This window comes from Mercenaria mercenaria, chromosome 2 (genome assembly GCF_021730395.1).
Source record: "Mercenaria mercenaria strain notata chromosome 2, MADL_Memer_1, whole genome shotgun sequence".
In the NCBI taxonomy this organism is placed as follows: domain Eukaryota; kingdom Metazoa; phylum Mollusca; class Bivalvia; order Venerida; family Veneridae; genus Mercenaria; species Mercenaria mercenaria.
In genome coordinates this window covers 8,548,736-8,573,207 of record NC_069362.1, presented here as the reverse complement: position 1 = coordinate 8,573,207, position 24,472 = coordinate 8,548,736, and the positions used below count along the sequence as shown (strand labels likewise).

The 24,472-nt window shown below is 33.9% G+C and overlaps 7 non-coding genes across 7 annotated transcripts; all 7 read right to left on the bottom strand.

Moving 5' to 3' along the window:
- Positions 1–5,687: 5,687 nt before the first annotated feature.
- Trnav-aac (transfer RNA valine (anticodon AAC)) lies at positions 5,688–5,759 on the bottom strand. Its single transcript has one exon. It is a non-coding gene; the product is annotated as a tRNA-Val (tRNA).
- Positions 5,760–6,481: 722 nt separating this feature from the next.
- Trnav-aac (transfer RNA valine (anticodon AAC)) lies at positions 6,482–6,554 on the bottom strand. Its single transcript has one exon. It is a non-coding gene; the product is annotated as a tRNA-Val (tRNA).
- Positions 6,555–7,000: 446 nt separating this feature from the next.
- Positions 7,001–7,073, bottom strand: Trnav-aac (transfer RNA valine (anticodon AAC)). Its single transcript has one exon. It is a non-coding gene; the product is annotated as a tRNA-Val (tRNA).
- Positions 7,074–17,609: 10,536 nt separating this feature from the next.
- On the bottom strand, positions 17,610–17,682 carry Trnav-aac (transfer RNA valine (anticodon AAC)). Its single transcript has one exon. It is a non-coding gene; the product is annotated as a tRNA-Val (tRNA).
- Positions 17,683–19,016: 1,334 nt separating this feature from the next.
- On the bottom strand, positions 19,017–19,089 carry Trnav-aac (transfer RNA valine (anticodon AAC)). Its single transcript has one exon. It is a non-coding gene; the product is annotated as a tRNA-Val (tRNA).
- A 459-nt stretch (positions 19,090–19,548) lies between these two features.
- On the bottom strand, positions 19,549–19,621 carry Trnav-aac (transfer RNA valine (anticodon AAC)). Its single transcript has one exon. It is a non-coding gene; the product is annotated as a tRNA-Val (tRNA).
- Positions 19,622–20,644: 1,023 nt separating this feature from the next.
- Positions 20,645–20,717, bottom strand: Trnav-aac (transfer RNA valine (anticodon AAC)). The gene has a single exon. It is a non-coding gene; the product is annotated as a tRNA-Val (tRNA).
- Between the last annotated feature and the right edge of the window lie 3,755 nt (positions 20,718–24,472).

Genomic DNA, 24,472 nt, shown 5'->3' with positions numbered 1-24,472 from the left:
CCATCAAATTTCTTTAAAAATACAACGAATCAACAAAACGATTAAGCTTTTTCTTAAAGTAACTCTAATCAAACTAAATCAATGCATAATCAAATTTAAAACAAAAACACCGCAATATATCGGATATTTTTATTTTGTATTTCTTAGTTATGGCAAGTAGAACGTTAAAAAGTCAGTGAACATTAATTTTGGTCAATTTCATAAATATGCAGTAGTTAGCATTCGTCAACATACGCTTATTTACGACTTATTATTCTCCTTCATAAGTTCGACATAGTCCCGAAAAAAATACTTATTTCCTGATTTGTGCATTCCATTTTTCTGACCACCACCATCCGCAATATCATTCATAGATCCCACTTATGAGTTCTCAGACATTGTAAGCTTCACGAAAAGTTATTCTTAGATACATTTATAAAAGATATAATTGAGCCGCGCCATGAGAAAACCAACATAGTGGGTTTGCGACCAGCATGGATCCAGACCAGCCTGCGCATCCGCGCAGTCTGGTCAGGATCCATGCTGTTCGCTTTAAAAGTCTACTGCAATTAGGGAAACCGTTAGCGACTAGCATGGATCCTGACCAGACTGCGCGGATGCGCAGGCTGGTCTGGATCCATGCTGGTCGCAAACCCACTATGTTGGTTTTCCCATGGCATGGCTCATATATTCATTATTCTTCATACATCTTCTTTTGATTGTTTTTACTTAGTTTATTTATTGGCATTGCTTTCGTTTTATTCTCTTCTTATCTAATTAATTTTGTATAATTCATATGCCAATATTCTGTCACAACATCTCTTTCTTTCTTTCTTATTTGTTTTTCTTTTTTTCCTTTCTTATTTATTTTTTCTCCTTTTTTTGTCTTACCGGTATCACAAAGTGTAATAGTCTTGCAATGTTCTCATTTTTATATTATGTGTTATTATTCTTTCCTAAGCCTATTTATGTTATCACATGTGTAACATAGTGTAACATAATTACATTATTATATCTTTAAATGTACTCAAGCGCTTTCCTGTACTTTTCTCACGTAAGAGCTTTTAGGATTTTTGATGAGCGGAATAAAAATAACATTTATTATTTCACCACTTGTACATTTAATACCAGTTCGTTGCACTACATACTGTTTATGCCACTAAGAATTAATTTGAGCCACGCCATGAGAAAACCAACACAGTGGGTTTGCGACCAGCATGGATCCAGACCAGCCTGCGCATCCGCGCAGTCTGGTCAGGATCCATGCTGTTCGCTAACATTTTCTCTAATTGCAATAGGCTTTGAAAGCGAACAGCATGGATCCTGACCAGACTGCGCGGATGCGCAGGCTGGTCTGGATCCATGCTGGTCGCCAACCCACTATGTTGGTTTTCCCATGGCACGGCTCATTTGTTCATAATACGTTACAGTCATGTCTTTCACTTCATTGTCTATGCTACGTACTTTTTACATTATTATGTTAGAGGACCATATGTTAGATTGGATATAGCAAAAATATGTTATCATCTTTAAATAAATAAAGTTATTATTATTGTTATTATTATTATTATTATTATTATTATCATTATTAAATCTGGTATTTGAGAATGTGATTAAAAAGACAAATTTAGTACTGCAGCCCACAAATAGATAGAGGATATAACACGTACTGAATTTACGAGAAAATAAAATGTGAGGCTGTGCCGAGCTTTTTTGTCAATTGTATTGAACGAGTTTAATGAATGCAATGTGGAAGGGCACAAATATATTCTCTTTTTTGTCACATGTCAAATTTTCCTGCTGAAATATCAATTTCCTTCTTTCTTTACCTATTGTAATTTACAAATTTTAAGTAAATTCGACCAACGTCTCCTATATATATATATATATATATATATATATATATATATATATATATATATATATATATATATATATATATATATATATATATATATATATAAAACGACGTCAACATCAAAGTGTAATAACAAATTATGTAATGATTTTATTTCAATTCTGTTCTAAATCTATTTTCGTTTTGCACCTTAATGTATTTTCTAAGCATTAGATTTCCCCAAGATAAGAAATTTATCATTTGATGGTCTAAGTATTGCATTTTCCACTTTACAGGTGCCTATACTCTGTTGTAAGAAATATGCAGATTATTAAAATCATTGTCTCCCATAGACCGTAGTGAGATCGGACACCTTCTCATTTGCAGATCAAGTGTGAAATACTAGTACTGTTACGCCGCGCATTTTTTTTTGTAGCGACGAAATGTGTTGCAAAGTATGTGTTCATTTGTTTGCTTTGTTTGGGTTTTACGCTGTCTTTCAAAAGTATTTCAGTTATGTAACGGCGGGCATTGAGTTAAACTAACCAGTGTTCCTGGATTTTGTACCAGCATAAACCTGTTCTCCGCAAGGAACTGCCAACTTCCCCACAAGAATCAGAGGTGGAGGACGAATGATTTTCTATCAAGTCGTCACAGAGAACATACGCCCCGCCCGAAGATCGAACTCACGACCCCAGGATCCGTAGATCTGCGCTCTCCCTATTGAGCTAAGCGGGCGAATCAAAGGCTAAATGGAATGAAGTTAATTTTGTGACATCAGGCGCTGGCCGCATTTTACAAAAATAAAACAAAAGAAGCAAAAATTCGGAATATTTTCTATATAAAGAAGGGAGAAGGGTATCGGGCTCTCCGCCCAAGAGATAATTTCTATTAAACAGCATATGAAAATCCTGAAAAATTGGACACTTTGGCGTTTGTTAAGGATTTAAACAGTGCTTACTATACGTTATCATTGTACCATTTTGTTTAAAGATGAAGGCGGTGTGATTCCTCGATATTTTTTAAAATGATATTCAGCGCATGAAAAACTTGAGTTGTTAAACGAAATAGTTTTCTGCATTATTTCATACATTTATATATATATATTATAAATGTAAGGAATGTATCTAAGTCCTACATTGAGATACTTTTTCACGAACAAAACAAGGTGGTGAATTCTGAACGTAATCTTGTTTTGTGGTCTTATATGAACGTTTCGTTACATCAAGATTTTTTTCTGGAAATGTGAGAGAGTACGAGAGTCCCCTACAGAGATCTTTGAAACAAAATGACAAGTATAGTAAATTCTGGGCGTGGGCTAACTCACCTTAGTAAGGTTTAGATTTTTACTTTAGTACCGTAGGATTTGGGGTCCTCCCCAGATATCGTTTTAAAAGAATGCATGAAAATGGTGGGTTCTATATGTTTATCAGGGTTAGAAATATGTTTTAGGGACAATTAATGAAACTTACGCCGCAGGAAATTATACATGTATATCTCCAGGCGCGAACAATATTCTGTATTTTTGTCGAAGAATTTATCCTAAATTTTGTGGGGTTGTTTTTGTGTGTTATCGGAACTTGACAAAAATGTTTCACAAAGTTTACTCGCTTGTAGTTATAAACGTCTGTAAACATACGGTGGGCTTCAATTAGTGGACAACAACGGCCAATGTTTTCGTAAGAATTTATGTTCTGAAGCCGATATTTAACTCGTTCTTATGCGTATTATGTATATAAGCAATTAACTCGACAAAAGAGCGATAAAGTGCTATATGCTTGTATGTAAAATTTTCATTTATGCTTAACATAATAATTTGACATGTTTCATTAAGGTCCTGTCAGTCGCAAAGGCAGCCTGGACATGTAACGTTCTGTTATCGATTGAACAACAGAAATTACATTCGAAAAAGAAATCTAGGCATGTTTCGTCAACTGGATGTTTTTCCATGTTATGGTTACGGTGTTTGGTACGATGGTGATAACATGATGGCATGATTGTAAAAACTCGATGGTACGATGGTACGATTGTGAAAACGCAATGGTACGATGGTAATAACGCGCTGGTACGATGGTGAAAACGCAATGGTACGATGGTTATAGTACTTACATATAAGTGAACAGTAGAAACAAATCGGTTTGTATTGAGAACTGAAGCGTGTGTGGTTTCCACTAAACTGTCTACATAATAATGAACTATATCAGTGGTGGATTATTTTCTCATTCTTTAACCAATTATTATAAAATAATCAAACACTTTGAATATATTTGAAGGGGAGTCCACAAACAGGCAAATTCATTGAGTTTTTTTCTCCTGCCGATTAGGTTGATTTGTTAATGCGGGGACTGCATGTTGAAAGATTTAACAATTAAGGGCAATTACTCTAAATTTATTGATTGCAAAACAATCAAATGGCAATAATTCTGAAGTAACTGAACTGATCCTGACGAAGGTTGCGCATGCACTGAAGTAGAAGAAATTCCATTGTCAAGATACTATGGTTCATATAAAAATGTTAAAGACTGAATATACAAAAGAGAAATTAAAAAATCTGTTTCCGCTGAGGATTAAACTCATGACCTTCCGCGTGTTAAACGGATGTGATAACCACTACGCCATGGAAACAGCTGGTTGTATTATCGCAACAGTTTGTGCATAAGATTGATATATACCAGAGATATGCTTCAGCCTATTATGCTGATTATTTTAAAATGATTAAGTACTGTGGTTATATGTTTATAAGAGTCGACAAAAAATGTTGAACACCAAAAGAAAATAAAATCTAAAAAAAAAATGGACTGAATTGCAACAGTCAACATAAAGACGGCCGATTATTTTCAACATTTTAAAGTGACCTGTTCACACCTCTAAAAATCCATAAAATATGGATACTGTGAAAACGATCGATGGTACAAACTTATTGAAAAATGATTATTGCAGTGTGTCCTTATAAATAAACATTGTTCAGATATATTATGCAGGAACGAGTACACAATTACAACGCTTTTGTAATAATGGAGAAAATCATCATTCTTTTTGTCCTTTTTCCAAGATACGTGGCACTTATCTTCTCAAAACAAATGAAATCAAAAAGAAAATCTGAATTGCAACAGAGTCAGCATAACGGCGGCTGCTTTTTTTCCAAATAAGTGGCACTTATCTTCACACATCTATCATTTTTCAGTGCCATATATACTCTATTCCAAACTTGCTGGAAATGACTCGTGACGTTGAAAAAAATTACTCTAATGTTGATAAGTAGCTTTTAAGCGTAAGAAAGCAAGTAAAATAATTTCTTGTTGAAGATACTGTGAATACATATGTTTCTACATTAAAAGTTAAATCAAATAAAAAGTCGATAAAAAAGGTTGAACACGAAAAGGAAATGAAATCAAAAACAAAATCTATCCCTGCAACAGAATCAACATAACGGCGGCTGATTATTTTCACCATATTTAAAGTGACCCGTTCAAACAGTTTATATGAACAATTTTATCTCTCAAAATTTCAGAAAATGTGGATACTGTGAACGTTACCGATGGTATAAACCTTTTGTCGAATCATTGTTGCAAGGTTCCTTATAAATAACCAAATATATTGTGTAGAATGGAGTACACCGTTGCAACGTTTTTGAAATAATGGAAAAAATCAACATTCTCACTGCCATTTTTTCAATATGTAAAACTCATTTTCACACATTTACTATTTTCAGTGTCATATATACACTCTACGACAAACTTGCCGTAAATGACCAATGTTGATTTTTTTTCTAACTGATGACATGTAGCTTTTAAGCGAAAAAAACCAAGTAAACTAATTTCTTTTTGACTACATACGCTTCTACAATAAAAGTTGAATCAAATAAAAAATTTGTTTCCGCTGGGATTGAACTCAGGACCTTCCGCGTGTTAAGCGGATGTGATAACCACTACACCACGGAAACAACTGACTGTATTGTAGCAACAGATTGTACATGTATAATATTGATATATACGACAGGCATGCTTTATTAACCCATAATGAGGACTATTTTGAAATAGTCGTGCACTGTGAATATATTTATTTTTTTAAGAGTCAATGAAAACATGTTGAACACGAAAAGAAAATGAGTCCAAAAAAAAAAAAAAAATGTATTCCTGCTGAGGACTGAATTGCAACCGTGAGAGTCAACATAACGGCGGCTGCCTTTTTCCAAATATACGTGGCACTTCACACATCTATCATTTTTCAGTGTCAAATATACTCTATTCCAAACTTGCTGGAAAAGAAAACGTTGAAAATTTTTACTCTAATGTTGATAAGTAGCTTTTAAGCGTAAGACACACGTAAAATAATTTCTTTTTGAAGATGCTGCTTATACACTACAAGTTAGCCTCCGTGGCCGAGTGGTTAAGGTCGCTGACTTCAAATCACTTGCCTCATCGATGTGGGTTCGAGCCTCAATCGGGGCGTTGAATTCTTCATGTGAGGAAGCCATCCAGCTGGCTTACGGAAGGTCGGTGGTTCTACCCAGGTGCCCGCTCGTGATGAAATAATGCACGGAGGGGCACCTGGGGTCTTCCTCCACCATCAAAGCTGAAAAGTCGCCATATGACCTAAAATGTGTCGGTGCGACGTTAAACCCAACCAAAAAAAAAAAAAAAAAAAAGTAAAAACTGTATGATCTGTTTCCGCTGAGGATTGAACTCAGGACCTTCCGCGTGTTAAGCGGATGTGATAACCACTACACCACGGAAACAACTGATAGTATTATCGCCACAGATTGTACATTATATTGATATATACCACAGACATGTTTTATTAACCTATTATAATGACTATTTTGAAATAATCTAGTAGTGTGAATATATTTATTTTTAAGAGTCGATGAAAAAGGGTTGAACACGAAAATAAAATAAAATCATTTTAGAAAATCAATTCCTGCTCAGGACTGAATTGCAACAGATTCAACATAACGGCGGCTGCTTTTTTTCAAAATACGTGGCACCTTTTTCACACTGCTGTCATTTTTCAGTGTCATATATATTGTATTAGAAACTTGCTGGAAATGAATACGTTGAAAATTTTTACTCTAATGTTGATTAGTAGCTTTTAAGCGTAAGAAAGCAAGTAAAATATTTTCTTTTTAAAAAAACTGTGAATACATATGTTTATACATTAAAAGTTAAATCAAATAAAAAAATCTGTTTCCGCTGAGGATTGAACTCAGGACCTTCCGCGTGTTAAGCGGATGTGATAACCACTACACCACGGAAACAACTGATAGTTTTATCGCAACAGATTGTACATAATATTGATATATACCACAGGCATGCTTTATTCACCCATTATAATGACTATTTTGAAATAATCAAACACTGTGAATATATTTATTTTTAAGAGTCGATGAAAAAGGGTTATCCGAAGATAAAATTGGTTAGGCATAAAAATCGGCATACAGACACTTAACAGGAAATTGGCGAAAAATGGCATAATGGCGGATTCAAACAGTCTTTTTCTTGCTCTGTAGAGCTATTTTCCTTAGTTTCTTTGCAATTCTGTTGCTAAAATCACATGAAAGATCTATGTTTGACATGTAGGGAGCCCACCTTTCTTTTGATTTTATTCAGCACTGACAATATCACACCCTGGTACCGGCGCTCCCAAGTACAGGTGGCACTCACACATACAGCGCTCGATAAGCGATTTTGGAGGAGCGGTGGTTTAAGTATTTCTTATTGTATCTCCGGTAATTCAAAAATTTTTGTAAAATGAAAGATATCTGCGCCCTGATGAATAATTGGTGACTATGTTTTGTGAGTGTCACAACATTCCATCTTGAAATAAACAAAATACGGCGAGGTAAACGTGAACGTTTGACTCAAAAATGTCAAATGTCAAAAAAACACATAAAATACTCAGTAAATACTCCAAATGTATTCATTTTTGATACAGTATCGTATAGTCATGTCTTCCTACAATAACCAGTTCAAATTTCAAGACTTAATTTGTTATATTTAAAGAATGACTCGTGTTTAAAGATGGTATGGGGTTTCAAAACGGCACTCACATCGCACAGGTGTTAATTTTTTTGGCGCTCAGCAAGTACAGCTAGAGAAAAGTCTTCAGAAATGTAGACCTTGTTGTTGTGTCTGTATATATGATCATAAATCTTTATACCGTTAAAAAACTGACTCTAGAAGTCGACCTTTTTATGTTAAAACTTACCGCGACAATATTTTAACATTATTTTTTTATGAAAAAGCTTGTTGAAAACTGATAAATGCTGAAATTTGATATGTCCTAGGATTTCGTTGAAAAATGAAAAACGTGCTTCAAAACATTCTCAGTGGGATCAGTGGACGGTAAGGTTTGCAAGAAGATATGTGTGTGCTTGCGTGCGTTTGTGCGTGCGTATGCGTTTGGTTAAACGCCGTTACTAAACAATATTTCAGGTCAATCTCAACGTTTCTGAGTACCAGTATAACGCTATGAGCATCCGTATGAAATATATATATATAGAGAGCCAGATCGATACTTTTTGTTGGCGTGTGGAATAAATGTTTGATTATAGAGTTAGTAAAACTCATTTATAACGGACTGACAAGTTTTCTATTCTTTTCTTTATTTTAATTTTAACAACTTACCATACGCCTACATTGAATGTATAATAAATGTTGAACTTCTTACGAACAATATTTTACTTGTATTATTAGATTTAAGATTCAGTAAACACTCATAACAGAGAAATGGAAGATTTTTACGGTGGCTGATTTATACCATTTCATCAATTCGCCACGCGACTCCGTCGAGCGAAAACATGAGAATTAAAAAAATTTAAACGCGGAGTGTTTAGCGAGCAAAAATTCGATAACATGTGCGGAGCGAAAACACGATTATGGGGATGGGGGGGGGGGGGTGCTGGCGTTGAGTGAGATTCAAGATGTAAAGCGGCTGGGTGCCCGGGTGCCCACCAATGTTATGCCTTTCAAACCTCAACTCCTTGCTCGGAGCCCGCTGATCTGTCAGTTTTAGCTCGACTCCCCCCAACGATTTACATATTAAATCTGAACTTTTGGTCTGCGATTCTCCATAGAGAAAATACTAGGAATAAGAAAGGGCGGGAGCGTGGATTGAAAACATGATAATTAGTGGGGGCGCTGAGCGAAAAGTCGATATTTACGTTATAAATCGGCGCCCAAAATTAGCGGAAAGACGGAATGGCATATATCAGCCATTAAATAATTTTGTTAAAATGTCTGTTAGGTTCAAAAGACGCTCATATTCTAATATCTTATTAATTCAAGGAATTTATCAATTAATGAGTTCTTATTTGGCTTTCTCATGAATTGATGTGAGTCATTCCGATTTAATAGCAGACATGAGACGTGATGACTAGTTCCATTAACTACTGTTTAATCCAACATCAGACTGTTCTTGGTGGTGTTATCTCTACCACACATAACTAACCAGTCCGATTCATCTCTTTTCCGTTGTAGTTGCCTTAGAGCTGACGATTTCTCCACATTTCTGAAGACCTTTCTTTAGCTGTACTTGGTGAGCGCCAAAAAAATACACACCTGTGCCATGTGAGTGCCGTTTTGAAACCCCTTACCATCTTTAAACACGAGTAATTCTTTAAATAAAACAAATTAAGTCTTGGAATTGGAACTGGTTATTGTAGGAAGATATGACTATACGATACTGTATCAAAAATGAATACATTTGGAGTATTTACTGAGTATTTTACGTGTTTTTTTGACATTTGACATTTTTGAGTCAAACGTTCACGTTTAACTCGCCGTAGTTTGTTTATTTCAAGATGAAATGTTGTGACACTCACAGAGCATAGTCATCAATTATTCACCAGGGCGCAGATATCTTTCATTTTACAAAAAATTTTGAATTACCGGAGATACAATAAGAAATACTTACACCACCGCTCCTCCAAAATCGCTTATCGAGCGCTGTATGTGTGAGTGCCACCTGTACTTGGGAGCGCCGGTACCAGGGTGTGAATATATTTCAAGAAAATGTAAGCTACAGACATTTAAAATGAGCCCTGATGTGTACTGCGGCTATCGGAAATATGTCAATTTTGTACAGAATAACGAAAAACAGCTATTTAGTGTGTTATAACATTTAGCGCAGATGCGCAAGGCAGCTAGGGGCCAGTTACGCATTTGGCCTGGGTACGTTTTTTAAAATAAAATAGATAGATGTACTTTTAAGGCATATATATTCAACTGGTTATACACAGTAGAATGACCTGGTAAGAAACCTGACTGTTTTGAAAATATTAATTCGTTTGAATACAAATGGTTGTAAAAATGTTTGAACATGACTCTTTCCATAACTTTTCCTACACAACTAATCAGAGAAATAGGCCTGTAATTTGACAGAGTATTTCTATTTCCTTTTTTATATAGAGGCATGACAGTGGCTGATTTCCACATATCTGGATATTCACATACAGTCAAAGATCTATTAAAAAGTATACACAATGGTTTACAAATTGAATTTTTACATTCTTTTAGCATTCTGTGGCTAATTTCATCTGGTCCCGAGGCTTTATTATTCAGCAAAGGCGATAGAATATCAGTGACCTCTTGTTCATTAATTAAGAATTCATTCAGGATGTTCCTACTCTTCATTACAAATGGTGGAAGGTTAGATCTAGAGGAGTCAACCGTTGAAATTGAAACAAAGTAATCATTAAGACAGTTTGCTTTTTCTATATCAGAAATAAACTGAGAAATATTGCCGTTTTCATTTACTTCAAGTGGAGGAATAACTTCGCTACCTTTGCATTGTTTCACTAATAATTTAACCATTTTCCAGTAGAATCTCGGGTTGCTAGAACTTGTTTCGAAGAGAGTAAATTCTAAATTATTGAAAAATTTCTGTTTTGCATGTTTTATTAAATTACTTTCTTTATTACGTAATTTTAGGTATTCGTTCCAATCAGACACATTTTTTGATTTAATAGCTTTCTGTTTGTTGCGACCTTTTTGCCTGGATACACGACGTATTGCAGAAACATACCAAGGTTTATCGTTTGGTCGTATTGTTACATATGTGGATGGAATACAGGTATTTGCTAGGTCTATGAATTTATTAGTAAAAGAAATAGTTGCCTCGTGAATCGGGTTTGAAGTTATAAAAGACCAGTCTGTAGTTCTAATCAACTCATTTTAAAAAAATCTGCTCGTTTATAGTTCCAAACACGTCTTTTATATGGTATTGAAGAAGGTCGGTCAAATTTAATGTAAGCAAATATGCCTAAAAGATCACTAATACTTTCTGAGCAAGGCGTGTCACAAGGTGAAAATATGTGTTTTTGACTATGTCAGGGGCCATAATTCTTGAAATCAGGTGCTGAACCAGATAAAAAATAGAAGGTACGCAAGACATATCACGATACAGACTCATGCAATTTTTCATCAATTTATATCAAATACTTTTTGAGCTAGATGCGTCAAGAACTTCGGGCGACGGACGGACGCTCAGACACACGGATGCACGGACAAAACCAAATCTATATGCCCCCACCACTCATAGGGGCATAATTAAGATAGAAGTTGATAATCTGAGGTCATTTCTTGAACTGCAAAATAATTATTCCTATTGTTGTGTTGCTTCGAATGTTTAGCTTCGCATGTTTATTTATCCCACCCACTTTTCCCTAGTTTGAGAGAGTACCAATCTTCCAATATTAATCAGAGTGTACTGATATATTGTCATTTTAATGTTTATTTAGCTTACAATATCTGCTGAAAATAACACCTAAATATCTCAACTAATAAAAAATGTTTTAGATTTTTGGTGAAGCTCGTCCATTGAAAATCAGTAAATTTGATTAGGCCACTTTGTGGCTCTGTGTTGAAAAAAGTATTCAAGACATTTTAAAACGCAACATGTTGTGTAAATGTCCATTGCATAGTTATTTTATCACGAAAGTTCCAGGTAAAAAGTTTGAACCATTTTTAAAAACGCGGCGGAGATCGTGTTCCTGGCTGGTTAAATGTCAAATTACCCCACCCACTTTAAATGTGAATTTCTATAAAAGTAAGTCAAAACTGATAACAGTAACACTTGTGAATGAAACTTAATACATGTAGGTATATTGTCATAAAATATAGAGAAAATCAAAAAACATTTTGCACAGACACCTAACTGGGACCCCACCTTTACAATGTTCAGAATTGGTTGACTGTACAACCGATACTTTTTCACAAATCTTTGAATACCGTTATAAAAAAGACCAATTGCTGCGCGGTAAGCACTAAGATCATTCATTATCTAAACGGATATAAAATTATGTATACAGCTATTATCCTTGCGGCAAGGAGGTCATAATAACATAGTATAATTTCATCCCGAAGAAGCTGGACAAACAAAGAAAAAAGATCATAGAAAATATGTAGAGAAAAAATACATAAAGCACAACAACCGACATGCACATATGTCGCTTGTTGAGGTAGGAGAAAACGAAGGAACAAACATTTTACAATAACTCTGAACTACACTGAATTTCTTGCTATACGAAAAGCTGAATTGTAACTTAAAACTAAACCAGTGTATGATCACTAACATATCCCTTTCTTGAATTATAATCGATGTTAAATTAATACCTTAAAAGTTGAAAACCTCCAGGAATATTCCCACTTTCTCGCTGTACAAAAAGCTGAATAGAAACGTAAGACTAAACGTATATATGTTTACTAAGAACGGTAATCATTGAAACACAATGACTTATTATTATTATTATTATTATTATTATTAAATCTGGTATTTGAGAATGTGATTAAAAAGACAAATTTAATACTGTAGTCCACAAATAGATAGAGGCTATGACACGTACTGAATTTATTAGATAATAAAATGTGAGGCTGTGCCGAGCTTTTTGTCAATTTTATTGAACGAGTTTAATGAATGCAATGTGGAAAGGCACAAATATATTCTCTTTTTTTGTCACATGTCAAATTTTCCTGCTGAAACATCAATTTCCTTCTTTCTTTACCTAATGTAATTTACAAATTTTAAGTAAATTCGACCAACGTCTCCTATATATATATATATATATATATATATAAAAACGACGTCAACATCAAAGTGTAATAACAAATTATGTAATGATTTTATTTCAATTCTGTTCTAAATTTATTTTCGTTTTGCACCTTAATGTATTTCCTTAGCATTATATTTATCCTAGATAAGAAATTTATCATTTGATGGTCTTAGTATTGCATTTTCCACCTTACAAGTGCCTATACTCTGTTGTAAGAAATACGCAGATTATTAAAATCATTGTCTCCCATACACTGTAATGCGATCGGACACCTTCTCATTTGCAGATCAAGTGCTGTTACGCCTGTAAGTGGAAGCAACGCACTGCTAAAATGCGACCTTTGTAGCGACAAAATGTGTTGCAAAGTATTGTGTTCATTTGTTTGTTTGTTTTGGGTTTTACACTGTCTTTCAAAAGTATTTCAGTTATGTAACGGCGGGCAGTTAAACTAATCAGTGTTCCTGGATCCTGTACCAGTAGAAAACTGTTCTCCGCAAGTAACTACCAACTTCCCCACATGAACCAGAGGTGGAGGTCGAAAGATTTTCTATCAAATCGTCACAGAGAACATACGCCCCGCCCGAAGATCGAAATCACGACCCCAAGATCCGTAGATCTGCGCTCTCCCTATTGAGCTAAGCGGGCGAATCAAATGCTAAATGGAATGAAATGTTAATTTTGTGACATCAAGCGCTGGCCGCATTTTACACACAAAAAAAGAAAAAAAAAGTCTGAATATTTTCTATATAAAGAAGGGAGAAGGGTATCGGGCTCTCCGTTCAAGAATTCATTTTTATTAAACAGCATATAAAAAAACCCTGAAAAACTGGACACTTTGACTTAAACAGCGCTTACTATACGTTATCATTGTATCATTTTGTTTAAAGATTCCTCGATATTTTTTTAAAATGACAATCAGCGCATGAAAAAAGTTGATTTGTTAAACGAAATAGTTTTCTGCATTATTTCATACCTTTATATATGTATTATAAATGTAAAGAAGGTATCTAGGTCCTACATCGAGATACTTTTTCGCGAACAAAACAAGGTGGTGAATTCTGAACGTAATCTTGTTTTGTGGTCTTATATGAACGATTCGTCACATTAAGATTTTTCTGAGTCTGGAAATGTGAGAGAATACGAGAGTCCCCTACAGAGATCTTTGAATCAAAATGACAAGTATAGCAAATTCTGGGCGTGGGTCAACTCTCGTTAGTTAGGTTTAGATTTTTACTTTTGTACGTAGGATTTTCGCCAGATATCGTTTTAAAAGAATGCATCTATATGTTTATCAGGGTTAGAAATATGTTTTAGGGACAATTAATGAAAATTACTCCGCAGGAAATTATATATGTATATCTCCAGGCGCGAACAATATTCTGTATTCTCCTGCCGATTAGGTTGATTTGCTAATGCAGGGACTGCAGATATCCTTTATATGTACATAGATATGTAAGAATAATAAAGTATTGGTTGAAAATTGTTGATACTGATAATATAATATTAAAAACAGTGTATAATTTAGCATTGGATGATAGCAATAATGGTCTTAAAAACTGGGTTTCAAACGTCAAAAAGCTTTTGAACGATTATGGATTTTCATATATGTTTGGTAATTCTAGCGGTATAAATAAGAATATGTTTTTGCGCGAATTTAAATGTCGCATCATTGACTCTGTTAAACAAGAATGGTATGCTAATTTGGAAAACAGCTCTGTTTTGTATATGTATAAAAATGTTAAATGTTCTTTTGAATATGAACGTTATTTAGATATTCTGCCAAAATGTTTTAGATTTTATTTCTGTAGACTTAGGATGAGTGGTCTGCCCCTCAGAATACAGACTGGCAGATATAATAGAAATCGAATTCCTCGTGAGGAAAGACACTGCTTATGTTGTAATACTTTGGATATTGAGGATGAATACCACTTTGTTTGTATATGTAGATGTTACGCTGATATTAGAAAGAAATATTTAAAAGCTTTTTATTATAGACATCCATCAGTATATAAATTTATACAACTTTTAAATACAACTAATAAAGCAGAACTTATCCACCTATCCAGATATGTTAAAGAAGCTCTTACTATTAGAAATGCACTTTTAAATGTTGAAGCCTAAATTTTCATGTTCATTCTCCATCAGATTATCATTATATTTGTTTAATTATATTTATTTTGTATCTATTGTTTGTAACTTGTCCTTTATTTCATGTTTACTTTCACGTTGACAGTATATATGTGAACTATGTGAATTAGACGATGTACTACGTACAAGTCTGAATAAAATATCTGTTCTGTTCTGTTCTGTTCTGTTCATGTTGAAAGATTTCACAATTAAGGGCAATAACTCTAAATTTATTTAAAAGATCCTGACGGAATTGGACATGGTCCACCGTCCTACTGTTATCTTTATTTGTATTTAGTTTAATGAAAAATTATCAACGGGTTATTTTGTTTTGTGGGAACTCATCAATTCCAAAACAAGCAAAGGGCAATAACACTTCAGTTACTGAAGAGATCCTGACGGAAGCTGTGCTTGCACCACTGCCCTATAGTGATCTATATTTGTCATAAATTTCATAAAGATCCGTCAATGGATTAGTTTGTTATGTGGAAATTTATGGATTGCAAAACAATCAAATGGCAATAATTTTGAAGTAACTGAACTGATCCTGACGAAGGTTGCGCATGCACCGAAGTAGAAGAAATTCCATTGTCAAGATACTATGGTTCATATAAAAATGTTAAGGACTGAATATACAAAAGAGAAATTAAAAATCTGTTTCCGCTGAGGATTAAACTCATTACCTTCCGTGTGTTAAGCGGATGTGATAACCACTACACCATGGAAACAGCTGGTTGTATTATCGCAACAGTTTGTGCATAATATTGATATATTAATAATATCTGTCATGTGTTTAGGAATCGGATAGAAATATCCGTCCCGAGGGCACCTGCGCATTGGGCGGTAATGAGGCTTGCCGAATTACCGCCCATGCGCAGGTGGCCGAGGGACGGATATTTCCATCCGATTCCTAAACACATGACTGATATTTTTTCTTGCATATCGTATACATGTTAGCATTTTATTCTGGCAGATTATTTTTCTTGTATATCGTACTTTACAAATAACAGGTAGAAATACTTTCTTTATAGCACTCTTTCTTATGGTAGAGCGCGGGAAATTAACGTCCGTAAGCAGAAGTGACGTCATGATGTTTTGCGTTACGCATCATAACAAAGTTCCACTTTAGTTTCATCGTTTGTAGCGTAACGTTATGTTCTTACTGTAAAGTAACGTATTTTGAATCGAGAAATATACTATATGGAACGGAGAAAAACTATCAAGGTATCTGCTTTTTTTCGTATTTTTGCATAAACAATATATTATCAGTGCATGAACCACCAGTTGTCGTTAACAGCACGAGAGTCATCTGGCATGGGGGGTGCCAGATGGGTTTTGCCGGCATGGGTAAAATCACCGGAGACGCCAGTCCCGTGTGCAAGAAACCAGAGGTATGATTTAGCCTATTATGCTGATTATTTTTAAATGATTAAGTACTGTGGTTATATGTTTATAAGAGTCGACAAAAAATGTTGAACACCAAAAGAAAATAAAATCTAAAAAAAAAATGTTTGTTCCTGCTGAGGACTGAATTGCAACAGTCAACATAAAGACGGCCGATTATTTTCAACATTTTAAAGTGACCTGTTCACACCTCTAAAAACCCATAAAATATGGATACTGTGAAAACGATCGATGGTACAAATTTATTGACAAATGATTATTGCAGTGTGTCCTTATAAATAAACATTGTTCTGATATATTATGCAGGAACGAGTACACAATTACAACCCTTTTGTAATAATGGAGAAAATCATCATTCTTTTTGCCCTTTTTCCAAGATACGTGGCATTTATCTTCACAAGAAAAAAAATGGAAAATCAAAAAGAAAATCTGAATTGCAACAGAGTCAACATAACGGCGGCTGCTTTTTTTTTCCAAATAAGTGGCACTTATCTTCACACATCTATCATTTTTTATGCCATATATACTCTATTCCAAACTTGTTGGAAATTAACACGTTGAAAAATTATACTCTAATGTTGATAAGTAGATTTTAAGCGTAAGAAAGCAAGTAAAATAATTTCTTTTTGAAGATACTGTGAATACATATGTTTCTACATTAAAAGTTAAATCAAATAAAAAGTCGATAAAAAAGGTTGAACACGAAAAGAAAATGAAATCAAAAACAAAATCTATTCCTGCTGAGTACTGAATTGAAACAGAATAAACATAACGGCGGCTGATTATTTTCACCATGTTTAAAGTGACCCGTTCAAACAGTTTATATGAACAATTTTATCTCTCAAAAATTCAGAAAATGTGGATACTGTGAACGTTACCGATGGTATAAACCTTTTGTCGAATCATTGTTGCAAGGTTCCTTATAAATAACCAAATATATTGTGTAGAATGGAGTACACCGTTGTAACATTTTTGAAATAAGGGAGAAAATCAACATTCTGACTGCCTTTTTTATCAATATGTAAAACTCATTTTCACACATTTACCATTTTCAGTGTCATATATACACTCTACGACAAACTTGCTGTAAATGACCAATATTGATTATTTTTCTAACTAATGATATGTAGCTTTTAAGCGTAAGACCAAGTAAAATAATTTCTTTTTGACTACATACGCTTCTACAATAAAAGTTGAATCAAATAAAAAATTTGTTTCCGCTGATGATTGAACTCAGGACCTTCCGCGTGTTAAGCGGATGTGATAACCACTACATCACGGAAACAACTGATAGTATTATCGCAACAGGTGGGCGGACAGCTCAGTGGTTTGCACACTGGCCTTCCAACGTGAGGTCGGGGTTCGATCCCCGGCAGCTACTCGGGAATTTTCAGAAATGCTTTTCAGTGTTTCCCACCCAACTAGAGGTGTACTGGTCAGGAACCCAGGCAATCTTTGCGTGTATCAGTGCTATACACTGGGCACGTTAAAGAACCAGGCTGTCTATTCGCAACGAGCTAGGCTAAGTTAGCCGGAAAAGCCTGTATCCGATTTCTGTCCCTCTGGTCAGATCGCTCTGTGTCTGTACTAGTAGAGGATGAATTATGCGCCCTGTGTGGCTGCATTTGAACTATGTAAAGCGCCTTTGAACGTGAAATTGATCATGAAAAGAGCGCTATGTAAATCTGGTATAATAATTCTGGTATAATAAATCTGGTATTATAATAATAATAATAACAGATTATACATAATATTGATATATACGACAGGCATGCTTTATTAACCCATAATGATGACTTTTGAAATAATCATGCACTGTGAATATATTTATTTTTAAGAGCCGATGAAAAAGGGTTGAACACGAAAAGAAAATGAAATCATAAAAAAATCTATTCCTGCTGAGGACTGAATTGCAACCGTGAGAGTCAACATAACGGCGACTGCCTTTTACGTGGCACTTCTTCACACATCTATCATTTTTCAGTGTCAAATATACTCTATTCCAAACTTGCTGGAAAAGGACACGTTGAATATTTTTACTCTAATGTTGACATGTAGCTTTTAAGCGTAAGAAAGCAAGCTAAATAATTTCTTTTTGAAGATACTGCTTATACATTAAAAGTTAGATCAAGTAAAAAAAAACTGTGATAACCACTACACCACGGAAACAACTGATTGTATTATCGCAACAGATTGTACATAATATTGATATATACCACAGGCATGCTTTATTAACCTATTATAATGACTATTTTGAAATTATCTAGTATTGTGAATATATTTGTTTTTAAGAGTCGATGAAAAAGGGTAGAACACGACAAGAAAATGAAATCAAAAAGAAAATCTATTTCTGCTTAAGACTGAATTGCAACAGATTCAACATAACGGCGGCTGCTTTTTTTCAAAGTACGTGGCACCTTTCTTCACACATCTATCATTTTTCAGTCTCATATATATTCTATTAGAAACTTTCTGGAAATGAACACGCTGAAAAATTTTACACTAATATTAATAAGTAGCTTTTAAGCGTAAGAAAGCAAGTAAAATAATTTCTTTTTGAAGAAACTGTGAATACATAATATTATGTTTCTACATTAAAAGTTAAATCAAATAAAAAACTGTTTCCGCTGAGGATTGAACTCAGGACCTTCCGCGTGTTAAGCGGATGTGATAACCACTACACCACGGAAACAACTGATAGTAATATCGCAACAGATTGTACATAATATTGATACATACCACAGGCATGCTTTATTCACCCATTATAATGACTATTTTGAAAGAATCAAACACTGTGAATACATTTATTTTTAAGAGTCGATGAAAAAGAGGTTGAACATGAAAAGAAAATGGAATCAGAAAGAAAATCTATTCCTGCTGAGGACTGAATTGCAACAGAGTCAACGTAACGGCGGCTGCTTTTTTCAAAATACGTGGCACTTATCTTCACACATCTATTATTTTTCAGTAGCATATATAATCTATTAAAAACTTGCTGGAAATGAACACGTTGGATTTTTTTTGCTCTAATGTTGATAAGTAGCTTTTAAACGTAAGAAAGCAGGCAAAAAAAAAAAAAAAAAGAAATTCTTTTTGAAGATACTGTGAATACATATGTTTCTACATTAAAAGTTAAATCATATAAAAAATTTGTTTCCGCTGAGGATTGAACTCAGGACCTTCCGCGTGTTAAGCGGATGTGATAACCACTACACCACGGAAACAACTGATAGTATTATTGCAACAGATTGTACATAATATTGATATATACCACAGGCATGCTTTATTAACCCATTATAATGACTATTTTGAAAGAATCAAGCACTGTGAATATATTTATTTTTAAGATTCGATGAAAAAGGGTTAACACGAAAAGAAAATAAAATCAAAATGAAAATCTATTCCTGCTGAGGACTGAATTGCATCAGAGTCAACATAACGGCGGCTGCTTTTTTGCCAAATACGTGGCACGGGGCTCTTATCTTCACACATCTGTCATTTTTCAGTGTCATATATTCTCTATTCCAAACTTGCTGGAAATGAACACGTTGAATATTTTTACTCTAATATTGGTAAGTAGCTTTTAAGCGAAATAAATTAAGTAAAATAATTTCTTTTTGACTACATATAGGGATAGTACCTAAAATTTCAAATTATGAAAAACAATTAAAAACTTAACGTTGATTGCATATATATATAATCTAAGACCGAATATAATATTTAAGTCTTGATCTGATCATTTTCAAGCATTTTATTGATGATTTTCTGAAACTTCTTATTTAATTTCCATGTACTCGCTAGATAGTCCTACCTGTCTAGCCATTGATAAATATTTAATCCCCAATTATAACTGGATTATTGCAGAAAGAACTTATATCAATGCAAAAGAATTGTCAAATACATGCATTATTGTATGCTATCACAGAATGTTTTAAGACTGATATAATAAATTCAGATGCACTATTTAAGCTGAAATTTAGATATAATTTTATTTATACCATATCACACATTATATATAAAAACAAGAACATACTTTTCAGTATTTAGCATGAAAATGGACATTTAAATGAAATGACTTATCACTAAGTTTTTCACTACACAGTTACTGCATTCTGCCTTTTATTTTTCGTCATACATGTGTAAAGGTAAATGCAAGGAAGGATTATAATTTGGGTAATTGATTGATCTCTAGTACTATGTCTACTACATATGCTTCTACAATAAAAGTTAAATCAAATAAAAAAATCTGTTTCCGCTGAGGATTGAACTCAGGACCTTCCGCGTGTTAAGCGGATGTGATAACCACTACACCACGGAAACAACTGATAGTATTTGCAGCAGCTTGTACTATAATATAGTAAAAAAAAAACAAGACAACTCTAGTTTGCAACGCGTTTCGTATTAACGTTACGGTGTATTGTCATGATTGTGTACACAAGGTTGTTCTTAAATTCAGTCTGGTGACGTAGTTGTTCATCCGAAATGATCGAGTTTCAAACTTGGCTCAGATGTTATCAAGACCGTTATTCTAATCAAGTTTGATAAATGTCTAATCAGGAATTTGGGCTCTATAGATAATAAGTAGTACGTAAATTACCAAGGACGTTAATTTCTTCTTCTTATTACTCAATAAATACATGGATCACCTATTTTATGATTTATTGTAATGCACACGTAAAACAGAACGGCTCGGACAACTCGCACCTTTAAGCATATCTGAGTTTTGTCATTTTTATCATTAAACAATTTTATATGAAAGGCCCTCTTATGAAATTTTATCCGAAGATAAAATTGGTAAGTCTTTAGGCATAAAAATCGGCAAGGCTTTAGGCATACAGAGACTTAATAGGAAATTGGCGAAAAATGGCATAATGGCGGATTCAAATAGTCTTTTTCTTGCTCTATAAAGCTATTTTCCTTAGTTTCTTTGCAGTTCTGTTGCTAAAATCACACGACGGGTCTATGTTTGACATGTAGGTAGCATTTTCATAACGAAATAATTACATGACAAGAGTTGTCATGAAAACTTAGATCATACACTGAACACCACTACAATTTTGGGTCTAAATTTTTAGCTGATTTTGCAGTTTGTGTGTTTGACTGAAAATATTTTTCTTGCATCAAACATGGCCCCCACCTTTCTTTTGATTTTATTCAGCACTGACAATATTCTTTAAGAAAATGTAAGCTACAGACATTTAAAATGGGCCCTGATGTGTTCTGCGGCCATCGGAAATATGTCAATTTTATATAGAATAACGAAGAACAGCTACTTTGTGTGTTGTAACCTTTAGCGCAGATGCGCAAGGCTACCTTGCGTGTTTACAAATGTGAGTAATGTTGCTCGATTTACCAATCTTTGCGCTAATCACAACCAGCGATTTACAAAAACGCGCAATTGGTTATTTGTGCGTAACATTTGCGCAGCTTCTGCCAAATATCATTACGCAAACAGTCGCAGACAGACAGATAGACCCATGCCATCACATTGAACTTTTTTTCTTTCATCATGAAAAAGTGAGTATGTGTGTGTGTTTTTTTGTAAATGCTTGAATAGCCGTCATTTGTAGTTTATCATTGATCGATATTATAGGATGTTATAGAGGATATTTGTTTGTTTTAGTGTAAGATCGAAATATATTTCACCGAGTGGACACTATAATGCAATATTTAACATGATTTATGAAAGTATAAATTGTGGTGTTCACGAGTGAAATACATTTCGATCTTACACTGAAACAAACACATTTTCAATTCATTTTATGCATTTTTAATGGTTCTAACCAAATTATATTCAGTTTGCCCGCGCAACGTCACGTGCATCGCACTATAACGTGATAATGCCGTGACGTCAGGATATCTTTGTAGAAAAACTATAGATAGTTCTATTACGTTTCCTGATTTCTTGTACATTTTATTATGATAAAATGTAAATATTTATGATCCTTTTATAATTCCTATACATCATTACCTTTATTGAAGAATATTTTGCAAGGAGTTTCCTATCATTTATAATTCATATCATTTCGCATTCAAATGAACAGATTGAGTCCTCAGACAGATGGTTGCAAAATAAATGAAAATTCAAATTACTGCACGCGTTTCTAAGCCTTGCATGAATTAAAGAAAATTTTCTTTCTCCTACAAGATACAATTTTGGAGTTTCTGTAGTTGGAAAAACGGTCGTTTTTAACAATCTTTTAAAACTTGATAAGGTGTTTGTGGCTGTTATTTCAGGACTCAAATTGTTCCATATATCAATAGCAGAAGGCACAAAGGAATTAGAAAATATTTGAGTTCTTCGACTGAGGATTATATAATTTTCAGCGTTTCTTAAGTTGTAATGTGTAGAATTGTTGACAATATTTGGAAAAATATTATTCAAATACTCGGGCGCATCACCGTCAAGAATTCTAAATGCGATTAAAAGTTTTTGATATAATCGTCTGTCAGATAGTGAGAGCCAATTAATTTCCTGATATAAATTTTGAATTGAGACAGACCGGGTAAGTCCAGTTACAATACGGGCTGCTTCATGTTGAATTGTTTCTAGTGTTTCTTTTTCATACTGAGTACAGCCATCCCACACTACAGAATCATTTTCTAAAACAGGTCTTAAGAAAAATATATATATTTGATAAAGAGTCTGTCTATTAAGAGTGTACTTTAATTTTCTCATTATGCCTAACAATTTTGAAGATGTAGTTATTTGGTCAATGTGGTCATGCCATTTTCCATTTGAACGTAGTGTTAAACCTAAGTGTTAATGTCGTTCAACAAATCTAACAGGTACGTTATCAAATGTCAAATATGGTTTGTTGATATTTTGTTGTAAAGTAAAAAACATTGCTTCTGTTTTATTTGGATTAAAATCTACAAGCCATTTTTTAGACCAAGCATTTATCATGGCAAGTTCAATTCCTTTAAGATCAGTCAAAGAAGATGTAGTACATGCTAAAGAAGTGCCATCCGCAAAAAGACGTGCAATACATAACAAATTATCAATGATGTCATTAACATATACTAGAAAGAAAAGGGGCCCAAGGACTGAGCCTTGGGGCAGTCCGGCATTGACGCTGAGAGGTTCAGATAAAGAAGAGCCAACAAAAACTTTCTGGTTTCTGTTTTCAAGATAACTCTTGGTCCATTTTAACAAATTTCCTTTAATACCATTTAGTTGTAGTTTATAAAGGAGACCTTTGTGCCAAACTCTATCAAAGGCCTTAGAGATGTCACAAAATACAATACAAGTATAAGTTTTGGTATCTAGAGATTGAACAATTTGATGGTACATATCTAATAATTGATAAACTGTAGAATGTCCTTTCCAAAAGCCGGATTGTTGAGAGTAAATAAGTTGATTGGCTACCAAATGGTTATACATATGTTTGTGTAGAATTCTTTTCATAAGTTTTCCTAAACAACTTAAAAGTGAAATAGGACGATAATTAGAAGTCAATTTATTATCTCCTTTCTTAAAAAGTTGCATTACAATTGCTGATTTCCAAATTTCAGGAAAAACACATTCTGACAAAGACCTATTGAATAATGTGCAAAGAGGTTTGGAAATTGTTTTGCAAATATTTTTCAATACTTTATGACTAATTAGGTCTTAACCGACCGCTTTATTAATATATCAGATTTTAATTATGTCCTGAATTTCTGATTCTTGTATTTCTATAGTAGATAAACTAGCATCTGTATAATCGGGCATATGCGATGGCACTTCATTAATGTCGTCAAGGTGTGATATTGATGCAAAGTATTCATTTAGACAATTAGCATTTTCAGAGTCAGAGAAGTGGTATGTTTCTGTGCCATCAGAATTACAAGTTTTCAAAGGGGAGATAACTTCTGAAAAAATTTTAGTTTTAAGAAAACTACGCAGAAGCTTCCAATATTGTTTTTGATTGTTTGTATTCAAATCGACAAGGCTGTCCTCCAAATTAACATAAAAGTTTTCTCTGGCATGTTTCTTTTTAAATTGTTTACTTTGTTTCTTAATTTTTTATAAGTATTCCAATGGTTTGTATTATGGGTAGAAATTGCAATGGATTTTTGTCTATCACGTTTGC